We start from the raw sequence: 14,144 nt of genomic DNA, 5'->3' as shown, positions 1-14,144 counted from the left end.
TCCCCCATGGTCCTCATGCTGTTTAATAAACAGCTTATTTGTGCCAAGAATACATTTCTACAAGAACAGTGAGTGTTTGTCATTTCATGGAATATTCTTTTTGGCATGTTAATCTACAAAATTACATATGAGGCTCAGAATCCAAAATCTACTAAACAGATGGACAATGTTCCACCATGATCAACATGATATATTACGAAAACATGGCCAGTTGCACTAACGATGTCATTAATTAAAAAGGCACAATTTGTCATGTAAATCCAAACCGGAGAATAGCAGCCTCATCATTAAATCTCAAACACTGAAGTGGAACCTTCCATAAGTCATTCATTAACAAGACATAAACTACACTGAACAGCAACGCAGCCTGACCTGTTAATATCCAGTCATGGTGTTTTGTTTACATCAGTGTATTAGCAGCTTGAATAATGAGTTGATTGATTATTTAATTTCGAGGCATTTTTCAAGGAAAACTCTCAAACTTGCAGATTTGCTAGTTCCAGCTTTTTAATTGGAAAATGTTTCTGTTTACCAGAAAGCATATATTCAGGATATCTAGATTTTTAAACTGTTGCTTGGACCTTTATGAAAACATCAGCTTTGGGTTGCTGAACGTACAATGTGGTAAAACTTTACAGTTCAATTTATCAACTGTGGGGTAAATAATGATCAGCTTACTAATGTGGAGTTAAATTATGGACTTGTTGTACCCTGGATGAAATGGCCAACAATTATTTCAAGGTTAAACATTTTTATATTAGCCGATATTGATAATTAACATGATACATGTCATTGACCAAATTTAACGTTTAAATACCGACTTTTGCTTATGAGTGAAAGTTGTGGTTTTAAACTCTTAGTTATGAGCAGAAAATGTGAGAGAACAGTCAAACACTTTAAAAATCTGAGATAGAGTAATTATGTGTTTCACCTCCTCACTGGTCATAATACATTCAAGCAATACAACAATGTAAGTATTGAACCTGTTATATGAGTAATAATGAAAATTGTATGGACATAATTATTGATATTGTTTTATTGTCCAGCCCTAAAGATATCTGTAATGTTTATGTTCCAAAACAATATTAACTCGATCACTATGAAAATGACAGACTTTATATAAAGTTTGTTTCTTAAAGCAACAACAAGATGCCACACCAGCAATATAGAGTCCTGCCATGTACTATGATGACGGAAATATCTGACTCAACCTTCAAAATTTGTTGTTGCTTGCTCCCCGTGTGATGTTTTCATTTATACCTTGAGACCACCTAAAAATGGTTCCATAGCAGGGAAAACTTGGCTTCGCTGCGAGAAGAATTGACAGGAAGACAGGGATATCCTTACGATCGGATAAGCTGTCAACTGACATTAGAGCACACAGCAGATATTTACAGCTTTCTGGAAACATCTGTAGGCTCGTAAAGGACTGTCAGACAGGCAGGGTAAACAACATGCTTACTAGCATCTCACACCCCCATGCTACCAGGCCTGTCAATCACATGAATCAAGCAAGAGCCTGCGATTCAGATGTGGATGAAAGAAGCTGGTAGAACAGCCCGGCATGCATCTCCGCCGCGTGACTGAAAAATGCGGCAATTAATTGCTTAAGACAAGATGTAGAGATTGTAAGACTGAAAGACACAAAGAAGAACACAACAAATGTTCGGCTAATTGAGATGTTTTGCTCAAAGAACTTCAGCTGATCATTTGCTGATAGCTCGACTAGCAAGTTCAAAAGTATGTAAGACAAGAAGAAGAAAAAACAGAGAGATGAGAAATCCGCCACTAAATAGACACATACGCAGCAGAGAAGAAAGCACGCAAAGTGGAAAACAAGAGAGCAGGAACAGAGGAAGCCTAACAAAAGACAACAGAACATAGTCGGTACACTGTGGAGTCGAGCACAACACACTGGAACAGGCTGTAATTGTGTTGTGCGGGACTGACCCCAGCGCATCCCAGCAGGCATTGCATGATGAATGGGCCTGGCGATGACTACATCCCACATCCCTCCACCTCCTCCTCACATGCTCTTTTCTCTCCCTCTCCTCTGTCGCCACTATTAGCCCTCCTTCTGTCCCTCCCTTCGCTCCCCTCCTTTCCCCAAAACCCCACTCTTTTCAGCTGCTGCAATCCCACAAGATTAATTTGCATTCAGTGCACTTAGTCCACGTATTGTGCTCTGACAAAATGACATATTACAGTGCACAGCGCACCTATTAACCATATAGTCTAGCTTGAGGGACAATGCTTTTTTTTTGCAAAATGGTTATGATCGAGTACAAATGTAGAGCAAGAAGCATGAGGGTACGGCTTGATCAGATCTGAACACAGAGAGGCACTGACACACGAGTCACAGCGGAATCATTACAGGAACAGTTAGATAACCTCAATTAATGATTCACTAGACCCAAACTAATAAACTGGGTCAGACTGTGTTAGCAATGGTAGAAAGAGCAAGGAGACCTTTAGGTGAGACTGCTTGAGAACGAATAGCTGCAGTGAGAGCAAGATGGGGGGGAGAGGGCGAGAAAAAGAAAATTAAAAAGAGGAGGGGAAAAAGCGATAGAGGTGTTGGTGTTATTCCGCGATAGACCCTCAGGAAGGAGACAGTAATGCATGGGAAATGGGCTTTTTCCTCCAGCTTTCTTTGCTCCTGTCGTCTTTCTCTGTCGTGCCCATGTCCAAGGGGTGCAAAAGAAGGAGACCAAATTTAATTTGTTACACCGTCTCTAGCCATCACCCTTTGTGCCTGGGGGCAAAATATATGGATACTGGAATTTTAAAAGCTCTGTGACATAAAGAAATAAAACAGGGCACTCATGGAAAGGCATCAGAGACAATCGCACAGGAGGTGGTGAGGAGAAATGAGAGCAGAATTTGAGGGGATCAGTGTGTGTGGAGGGAGGGGAACGTTATGTATGCCAGATATTAACTGTATGCTGATCATAAACCAGCACAGAGGCTGGGCCATCTGGGAAGACCACAGGGTTACTAAAACAATCAGATTAGGGTGCCGATAGCAGCCACTGCTGCCAGTACGACGTCCAAACATGGAGGTGGCTGAGGGGTTAACAACCCATTACCTCACTCGGCTGAGCTCCTTAGGGAGACACAGTATGGGGTTGCGGCACCGGAGTGCGAATCTTCCTCAGAGCCCAAAGCGCACCTTTGGGCTGTTAGTCAACAAAGCGGAGCTCAGCAGAGTGACATCAGCACAGAGCTGAGGCCTATGTGCCGAAATAGAGTGGGAAACCAAGGTGTAGAGGATGAAGACTAGGGTGGCAGTGGACTATGTGGGAGTCATGTTACTCCCCTCTAGCTCTTCTATACCTGTCACATAAGCACTTTGAGGACTCAACAATGAAGCCAGAGACTTGACAACTTCAAACGCCTGCTTTGCTGAGGAAGATCAGAGGCAGCAGAGGGATAAAGGCAAGAACAAAAAGGAAGAAAGAGGAATCTAAAAAAGCATCAGACTTCCTCAATGTGTAGCCTCCACATTGTGTTGTGGGATTTCATTATCAGATCTAGTCAAAACGAACTCAAATTCACCCACTGCTCAACCCCACTGCAGAAGAGAATAAGAGGGGGCCTCCAACCAGGCCCATTGAGAACCAAGAGCTTTGGTCGAGCCACAGCAGAGAGTTCGGGGGCCATTACGAAGAGAAAACAAACAGAGACCTCTGGCTAGCCACACACAGTGCGGCCCAGACACCTGTGTCCCATTCACCAAACATATCCGGCCACTTAACACTGCACAGAGGGGGTAGGGAGTTTGTGTTTGCAGGCTTGCACATCCCACTATGGTTCCCTTAGTTTTGCTTCTTTGCCCAAACAACCTCTGAGTGTCTCTGTATGGACCAAATGTTTGCGGCTGTGGCAAGTCTCCCTGAGAGCAGCCAGCCAACCACCTGACCGTCACAACTGACCCCGTTTAAAGCGGCACCCGCCCTCTGAATAAAACTGTTCAAGACCTGGCAAAATAAAGCTCATTCATCCTGTTGTCATTTGCGGTTTCCAGCCATCCCCCTGTCTAGGTGCCCTAACTGCACTTGGACTGACCTCCGGGTTGCCAACACCTGTCCTGCATAGACAGGGACAGACACACACACACACACACAAACACACACTCACCTCTCTACCACCCAGGATGGATGAGAGACAGCAGGCTGGGCAGACACTGCATCGCCTCGGATCAGTGGAGGGGGATACACTTGGAGCTAAAACTCGGGTCAGCACCATTACAGTTCTTTCCACCACAGCAATTCAAAATGGAGAAGAAGTATGCCATCAGCTGTGGTCAGTTTGCTACGGTGGATTCACAAGGCCCTGGTGCAATTTAATGAATTGAAATAGAGACGACCCAGAACCCTGGCAATGCATTCCTAGTTTCCACCCAAAGATGGAGTAAGGTAGGCGGGCAGATCTGTTTAGATGTTGAGGATGTTCACATACCACAATGCTTTGATTGCAGCGAAGCCAAATGCACTCACAGATGGTAGCAGAGTGGTCACCAGATGACTTTCTGTGCTGTGGTGGCCTGGTCTACTTTGGGGCTAAGAGGCAGGGGAGAGAGGGTAGAGAGCAGGGGCACTGGACACCAGATGCCCTGCTCAAGTTTACTCAGCTCTGTTGTCCTGGTGGAATGCCATAACGGCCCGGCCCGCTCTGCTCTCCTGCATCAGGACAGAGGACAGGGGGAGCGCGTTAGAGACGTGCCTCTATTTTGTAATGTACCATCGTCCAGGATAACAAGAGCCTCTGTGATCATGAGTTAACAAAGAAAACCTGGAACATCTATGTGACCTTATGTAAGCGCTCACTCGCCAAAACTGAAATGTGATGCAAACACAACCTTTAGCAGGTGAACACTGAACATGGGTTTCCTGACAGCATCAGGTTCACAGCTGTAATCTTGTTTAAGCACCGGGAGGAACAGTCAAACAGTGAAAGCAAAGGCCACTGTTAAAGTCAACTAATATAAATGTAATAGGACACCTCAAGGTGACTTTAACATCACGATTAGAGGCTGTTGTACTGTATTACATTATACAACTAAGTGTAGTCATCATGTACCGTCATTATTATATAAGAGACAAACATTTCAGGTTCAGAAATATATAATATTTTACTCAGTAAAACTGATATCGACCCCTTAAAATCCATATAAGTCAGGCTTTAAATAGTCAAATGTGATCAAATATTTGACTAATTAAGCTTCCAATTCTTGCTATTCAAATATGTGTGCAAAACTGAGGATTTTGTTCTTGAATACAATGTGTTACTAAGTGACAAACACACAAACAATTTACATTTTCCACTTTGGTCTGCTGTATACTTTAAAACCACAACACTGTATACAATTTGAGGCATGCGTGAGTGAAGGTGTACACACTTCAATTTTACAGAAGTTATCCGTGGTGCAGTCAGACCCAGTGGCGGCCACCAGACAACTGGGTAAACATAAAGATCCCCCAACCCCCCTCTCTGACCCACCACCTGTCTGCCCTCGATGCTCATACGGAGCTTTTAGCACCATGCCATAGGTCCAGTGATGTTAGGCTAATACACTGGGAGAACAGCCTTCGTCACAGATTTCCTTTTTTTTAGTGAGAGTACAAAACTCTTACACCAATGCAACATGCTCAAAGTTTCTCAGTAGAAACACAGTGCATATCTCAATGCAACCCTGAGGCAGCAAACACACGTATCACTACCTGGAGTCTGGAAAAGAGGCCTCTGAATGGCTAAATGGACAAAGGAGATTAAAAAAAATCTAAATATCAGATGACTGATAGCACTTATGTTGAGGATGGGTTTAGAATATCCTGCAGTGGAGTGGTGCGTTCCCATTATTGCATCTCTCCATCTCTGAAAATGGCTTCATTAACGGACCAGTGCTGAGAGCTCCCTTGCCGAGCATATGAGCATGCCGTACCCCGAGGGTCCGCCGGAATGGCTGAGGTGAAGTCCATTAACACCCGACAGCTTGTTTTTTGACCACTAAATAAAACAGGGTATTTTTTTCCTGTGGCAGCAGCAGTATAAATAGCTTTCAGCTCAGGGGCTGGGGAGGACTGATTTCTAGGGTTGAAAACTCAACGAAGAAAATTGGACCCACAGATTTGGCTGCTGATACGGTTTCGTCACAGGTGTTGGTCTTGAAACAGGCAAATCTGTAAAATCTCAAGGTGCATGCCCCAAGAAAACAGCTTCATGTCTCAACTTGTCTAGAGCCAAGCCAAGCCGTACCTAATGACTTTTTGGTTATTCACCATCAGCAGGCATTCTGCTGTCTTAAATTGTATTATTAAGTAAAAGATATGGGCCTAATCAGTGCACAACAGAGAATAACGTTATAGAGAGAAAAAAGGGTTTTCCCACTGTGTCATTCATTGTAATTTGATAATGATCAGAGTTTTCACTTCAGTGTTTTAATGTCAATCTCTGTATCTAAATGGTAGCAAGGGAAGAGTGGGTTGTCTTCTACAAGGGATAAATCCATATCACACATAACCCATCCTGCTCCTCTGACATACTTCCTGATCCCTCCAGGCAACCAGAGCGAGCTACCTCTGAGCTTGTGACATAGCTCTTACTTTCCCAGCACTTATGCTCCAATCACGTGTCACCTGATGAAACACTACACCCTAGTCACCATTATTCGTCTGGATACAGGAGCCTCTGGAATGTATCAGATTCCTGCCTCAGGGGGTGAGCACCTTGGAGACATGGTCCTACCTCCACCAGCAGCTAGCCTGACCGGCTACCCCCGCACTCGCTCTCTTATTCCATCTTTCCATTCTGCAGAATTCCACTAGAGGCCTGCTTGATTTACGCCGCATCATTGCCCATCTAACACGTGCTCACATTTCTGATGTACATCTCGAAATAGCAGGGACATTTTAGAGCTCGGCGACCGTTTTGCAGCTTCCTGCTGGTCCCAGCTTAAGTGCAAAGATCACATTAAACGTTACCCTTTGCCCCCAGCCACTGTCGATGCTAGGTCATCCATACGCGAGAGTAAGCACCAGAGCTTAACCAGAAATTCAAATTGAAATCTATTTTGTCCTATCTCCCCTCGCCAGAGAGCAACAGTTACGGGGTACAGCGCTCAGGGCTGTAGTATTGAGTATCTGTGAGTCACTGGCCTGCATAATTCAGTCTTGGGAATTATGACAGTGGAAAATCATTTCCCTGGGATGGGGATAGAGGCCATGGCTAATCGTTCAGTAATCTGATCTGCCTGCATACTGTAGCATTCAGCCGAGCTGCTAGCCTAGCCAGCCGGTCACACATGTGGACACCCCCGGTGCCTGCCAACTATCTGGTGGAGGCTAGTACTATTCAAAAACAACTCTCCAGGTTTTCCTGAGGATTACAGATGCTATCGGATAATAATTTGCTAATACTCAGCTGTGCTGTATAGAATATATTTACACTGCTGCTGCGCTCCAATATCCCTCACGATAGCACAACCTAATCCAAAAACTGCTACAGCCACATTCAAGACAGAACAGTACATCAATACAAACTTGATACTTTTACATGGCGCAATGGTACAATCTGCTTCTTGCATTCTGGCATATTAATCCCCAAAAATGTACTTAATCTGAAAACAACTGGGTTTGCTGGTTAAACAGCAGGCTATATTGGGTCTACATCCCATTGTAGAGTCCAGTGTCTTGTGGAACCAGTAGATTTTGTCGTAGTGTATGAATGAGAAGAACCATAGGGAGCAGAACTGTGTCACAAAGCGATGCTTATACCCAGCAGAGAGGGTTTGGGGAGGGGGTGATGACTGCTGAGTTTTGGAAAGATGCCTGGTTTTAGCCCCACTCTAAAGAGAGGACTGCGACCCCCCCAGACACACACACACAAAGTGTGGCTACAAGGGGCACTGAAATGAAAAAATAAAAGAGCCGACATGTGTTGGCCACTGCAGTTTCCCAACAGTTGCCTTGTGTGGCATTAAATGTGACGGTATAGTTGCTGCAGTACAGTTAAATTTACATCCTCCTCTGTGCGGAGATACGAAGCAGTAAAGCAGTCGAAGCTGTGGCTGACAACCAACCACTTTCCCTCTTACTCTCCCACCATTCGATCCTAAAACCTGAAATGATGAATCGTCTGTGATCATGTCTCATTCTGATAACTGGCCAAACCCCCGCTCAGTGACATGATCTATCATTCACCTCATGTTATCTACCTCTATGTGTAGGCACTGTAACCTAGTCGCTGCATTTAACCGGCATATCTAAGTGTTGAGATGCTGATATACGATCAAATGGCTGCGGCAGCAGTGGCAGCTTTCGTCAACTGGGAGCCCTACATCACAGCATGTTTGGCAGCCAGCGGGAGCAGTCAGATGGAGGGTTAGAACAAGCAGACCAACAGTTGGCACGGATAAATAAAACTCTTAAGGTTCAGCTCTCCACAAATTTGACAAACACATGACAGCCCGGCGGACACTCTTAATTTTAAATCAAATCTGCAAATGGAATAAGCCCCTACATTTTTCTGTGTGTGCGAATGCAGGATAGAACATGTGATAAACAACACATGGCCTGGGAGCAGCAAAAAAATGTGAAGCGCTGGTGAAATTAATCTCATGATACATAAAAGCAGAGGGACAGCATTTTTCACTTACAAGAATGTCTTGTGCAGCCGGGGCGAAACGCAGGGAAAGTCCTTACGACTTTGCCAAATACATTCTGAGCGTGAGTCATTCTCCTTGAGTAATCACTTACTCACATAGGTGCACGCTTGCTTGTGTGTACAGCCCGAGGCAACAGATTTCAGGCAGGTCTGAACTGTTCCACCCTTCCTTTTTTTCTCCTACAGACCAAGTCAAGTGTTTATAACATTTAATAGACTCAGCTGTCGTAGTGGGGGCCGACGTTTCGTCTGTTTCAGACCACAAGGCAGTCTCCTACAGTGAAGAGCAGACGCTGTGTGACTCGTGCATTGTGCAACCGATACACACAGAACACGCTTAGAACTGAGTGCATCTTTTTAGACAGTGCCTCCCAATCTGTGAATGAAAATTCAAATTGGAGAAGAGCATTGCAAAGTCAGCATTATTCATTTGTTTGTGTGTGTGTGTGTGTGTGTGTGTGGTTTGAGAGAGATTGTTATGAAATCGTATGAGCCTCATCAGTAATAACCCGTTTGAAGAGGATCCCTACACATAGTAATCTGATGGACCATGTGTCATAACACAGCGTGCCACCATCACTGCTGATAATGAACCCAAGTTCCCAGAAGTGATTTGGACCCAGTCATGTCAGGGGCAGTGCACGGAGCTCTCCCGAGGGGATCTTTTGTCCGACTCTGTCAAGTGCACTGCTGTTGGATCGGGTGGCAGACAGTCCCATCGACCTTTCATTACAAATTTGCTCAGAAAAATCGTTTGGCCTCATCACCGCGGGTAGAGACACATTCGGAGGGTAGATTGCTTCATGGCTGCAGAGCAGTCGAAGCTAACTTGAGGCGAGGATTTCTCGACCTGGCTGCCGCTGCTCCGAAGTTACACAAACAAGTTAGTCGCTGGTACCGGGGCTGCAACACGGGATCCGGCCGGAGAAAGGAATTCCGATATAAACCCACAGAGCCGAGCCGCCGGACATGGCTCTATCCTGGGTACAAACTTCGACATGGTAACGCTAGCCCCCCTCCACCGCTCCCTCCGTGCTGCCTTAATGGAGCCGAGAGCGGCACCGAGCCCCCGCCACACACCGCCTGGGCTTTATGCTTCCAGCCATCGGGGAGAGCCAGGCCGAGAAACCGGCCTCTTCCGTCTGCGCCAGAGAGAGCTCACTAGCCGGGCCTGGGAGAGCGAGCGAGCGGCGGGGCTCTCGGTGCTGGGTCGTGTACCGAGCGTTGCTTTAATAAAAAAAAAACACACAAAACCCGCGGACCACGCTCGTGTTGTGTTCGGTTTAACTCACCTTGTGTGGGCCGAGGGGTGCTCGGGACAACGCGGGCCGCTCGTGGAGGACGTGGGGCTGGAGCTCACCGAGCGCATGCCGTCGTCGTCTCGGTTCGCTGTCGGCCGTGATGTGGAAGCGGCGCAGCGGACTCGGCCGGGAGAAGCAGGGAAATCTGAGAGTGCCCCTCTCTCTCTGCAGCCACCGGCAGTGGCCCATAACTGTCGACAGGAGGCGCCAGCACCGCGCGTTTATGACTGACGTGCTCACACATGCAAGCGCGCACCACACGCACGGCTCCTCGGAGAAACGTGAGGTGGGTCCTCTGCAGGGGTTTGGCTGCTCTGAGGCTTATTAGTTTACCTTGTGAGTTATTTCCGTACATGCACAATTCAATTGGGCTGTGATTACAGTGGAAGTTTATGATTCCTGTCTCTTACAGGAACAGTAAATCACAAGATCACACAGATTGCACAGTTTGTTCCCTTCCAACATGTTGTTGTCACATTTTTGTTTGTCTTCGTTGAATTTACAGAGTTGATCTTTCAGTACTCTGCCTCTGTTTGTGTCTTTCGTTCACCTTAAACTTAAAATGTATTGTCAATATCATTTGAGAACATATTTCTCATATATGAGACTCATATTAACCTTTTATTATGCTTATGCTATTGTGTTTGATTGTTTTGTGTGATACTGGATGCCTAAATTTCCCTTTGGATCAATAAAATGTATATCTATTTATTTGTCTATCTATCTATCTATCTATCTATCTATCTATCTATCCATCTATCCATCTATCTATCTATCTATCTATCTATCTATCTATCTATCTATCTATCTATCTATCTATCTATCTATCTATCTATCTAACTAACTAACTAACTAACTAACTAACTAACTAACTAACTAACTAACTAACTAACTAACTATCTATTTTTTATTTGAATATGTGTAGGCTTTAACCAGTTCTGCATGAATTGTCAAATATAAAAATCACCCCAATATTCCCTGGGGAAATGGTATGTCTCTTTGCATTTAATAATCGTGGTCTTATAATACTAACGCACTGATACTTTTCCTTCAGCGAAATGCAGTTTTCCTCTGATCCACTTTTACTGAATATGGTAATCATCTTTAGAGGTTAATGTATAACATTGAATATGTCAAAATATAACAATATTTATGATTATTATCATAGCTACAAAAAACGAACAACAAACATGGTTTTATGGTGACAAACATAAAAGAGGCAGTGGTCTAGTGGCAGAAACTTGGACTATGGACAGAGAAGGTCTCTGGTTCATCTCTGGTTCGACTCCACGGAGAGACAACAAAAGACGAACCTGGATTGATCTGTCCAAAAATCCAAGAGGATTCTCCCTACCCTGTCTAGTGCCCCTGAGCAAGGCACCTTACTCCCCCAACATCTGCTCCCTGAGCGCCGTACATGGTTGCTCACTGCTCTGTGTGTCCTGCACCAGATGGGTCAAAAGCAGAGGTTAAATTTCCCTACCTGCATGAGTGTGCCTTTGCAAGTCTGTGCATGTGTTTGGGACGAATAAACGCATCTTAATCTTAATCTTAAAACATCCTATTGATGAATGAGAACTGTTGCAATTGACCTGAATATATGAAATATACCTCAATGTAAACTATGGTGAGTTTCTGGTGTAGACATTACAACCCTTGATGCCAGTCTGAGAGTGCAACTTGTTTCAATTGAGGTCTGAAACATCTACACACCTCCATGTCCCCTGACCCTGTAACTCATGAGGTTGGTGATTTTGATTACGGAAAGGGCTAAATCCAAGACAAAGCCTTCCTTCAAAACGCTCTGGCTGTCTCTTCCACATCACATGATAGAGGAGACAGGGTCAGACAACTCATTAAGAGAATAGAGGCGATCCCCACAAGGTTTACTTAAGTGTCCCAGGAAACACAGGGCAAGACGCAGACAAGAGACATTCAAGAAGGAGATTCAAGTTCAACCTTTGTTCATGAAATATGATCAACTGTCGATCAATGCCCATGTGAGCCGATGAGCATGATGCAGCTGATTATACCTTGATTCACTGCATCTGAATCAGCCATCAAAAGCAACAGAGGAGAGTGGTGATGTTTCCTTTCATTCACATATGGGGGTAGCAGCATACTTTCGTTATGACCTCTCTGATGGCAGCTGCAGTATGAAAGAGGTGCCAGCTCTTCAGGCCTGCGTTTAATCCCTGTCTTTTGACTCCACAACCTCAGCCTGACCTTAACTAAACATTAGAGGCTCAATGCTCATCCGTAATCTCAAACATCCGTTACCCAACTAATTGGAGTTTCACACAGTAAAGACACCCTGACCTGATTTGGAACAGGTGGGTAGATAAACTGTAAGTGGACTACACAATTGGCTTACACAAACTCACTCACACGAGCCCATCAGTCAGTGTTTGTACACACACACATACACACACACAGACACACACACACATACACAAGTATTAGTTGCACCACCACAAATTAGTAGGCTGCTTTGTTAGTCAAGTACAGTCAATGTTATTTTAAAATCCGCTGTGTTAAATATTGTAATAAAATAAATTTCTGTATGCAGAACTTCTCTTAACAGCATACTATATACATTTGGGGCTAGGCAATAAAATGAATGAATAATTATCACATTGCTATTTTCAATAATAGCAAAATAACAAAGATATTCAATATTTATCAATATATCGCTTATACATTGTGCACAGTGAGGAGGTAAAACAAATAGTTGATCTATCTCAGTTTTGTAAAATGTTAATCCACAACCTTCACTTAGGAGCAGTGGAACCTATTTTAGCAACTTTATACTTTAAGAACTATAGTTTTAAATATGAAATATAAATATATTACTGCAAGTGGCGGCTTTTTCATAGATTGATACAATCAGTCAGACAAACATGAACTCTGTTTTAATTTAGAAAGTGCTTAAAAATGCATTATAGACTGTTGCTGTTATTACAATTGTGCCATAATTTACTTAATATGGTTTTCAATAAATTAACAGAAAACCGTAAGTCTATGACAGTGGTTAGTAATCTCCACACTGATGTGACATTCATTCAGTTGAGATTTGTTTGCTACACCTAAAGTTTAAAAGGACAAACTCTGATTATAGACTTTACTGTATCAAGGTGGCCCCACCTGGCCCTACCTGGCCCCCCTTAGCAGCACCACTGCACTTAGGCGCATGACTCCGCTGGTCAACAAGTGACCCTGGACCTCTGATGCTTTCTAATCATCACACGTAGAACAGATCTTTCTAAGAAAATCTGCCGAATTCATATTAATGTTCCTGGTTAAAAGGGGCGTCATTTCTTCTGCAACAAGGAAGTCAAAACACTGTGTTTTGTCTTAATCTGAGGGTCAACGCTAAAACAATGGAAGTAGTGGTACACATGAATCAACTGGGACTGGCCTGAACTATCCTGGTCTTCCAGTTTAACTGGGGATCATGGCAACTGTTATGAAGAATACTCACGTGTGGCCAGCTCCATGCAAAGTGCTTTCGTTTGACGCTGGTGATCGTTACAATGCACAAGCACCAAACCCACGTCATAGGAAAACATCCCTCACATCGATGAGCTCCTGCAGGGTTTTTGTGTTGTCAAGTTGGTGAACGTGATTTTATTGGACGTGTCAAGCTCCATGTGTCCTCCTATTGTTGCTGGTTAAGTCAACAGCCGTGGTTAAAAGATGTGCTGGATGTTTTCGATATTGAAGTTCAGTCATCTGAGAATGAAATCAACCCATAAGCTCACCAGAAAATGCTGTAGTTGTTTTTTTGTATTTTTGATAATGCAGGTGTTGTTTATCTGTGTGTAATCAACAGATGATCTGTCTGAAGTGTGTCCAGCATGTTGTCAACATGACAGGTGTGATGAGGCAAATCTGGAAAAATCATCAAAGGCATCTTCAATGTCATCAAAGGCTCCTTCGATGACATTGAAGATGCCTTCTGCATTGAGGAGATCTGGATTCCAAGACATGCCCAAAACTCCAGGTTGATCCTAGCTTGATCCATGCAACTTAGTATGGTCAATATTTCTCTTTCTCAGTAGTTATGGTATGTATAATAAGAGTAACATCAGATGTGCAAAAGCAGCCTTATGAAATGTATGGTAGCCATATAGTGAATACATACTGTATGGGCCACCTCACAAGCTTCCACCTCAGAGA

The 14,144-nt window shown here is 44.0% G+C and overlaps 1 protein-coding gene across 1 annotated transcript in view; it reads right to left on the bottom strand.

Moving 5' to 3' along the window:
• ndst1a (N-deacetylase/N-sulfotransferase (heparan glucosaminyl) 1a) overlaps positions 1–10,174 on the bottom strand; it is a 40,699-nt gene extending 30,525 nt beyond the window's left edge. The window contains exon 1 of the mRNA XM_062393384.1: positions 9,957–10,174. The gene's annotated coding sequence lies outside the window, so the exon portion shown is untranslated. The remainder of the gene's footprint in view (positions 1–9,956) is intronic.
• Between the last annotated feature and the right edge of the window lie 3,970 nt (positions 10,175–14,144).

This window comes from Platichthys flesus, chromosome 8, assembly GCF_949316205.1.
Source record: "Platichthys flesus chromosome 8, fPlaFle2.1, whole genome shotgun sequence".
NCBI lineage: Eukaryota > Metazoa > Chordata > Actinopteri > Pleuronectiformes > Pleuronectidae > Platichthys > Platichthys flesus.
The sequence above is the reverse complement of the archived record's forward strand: the minus strand, read 5'-3'. Positions and strand labels throughout refer to the sequence as shown.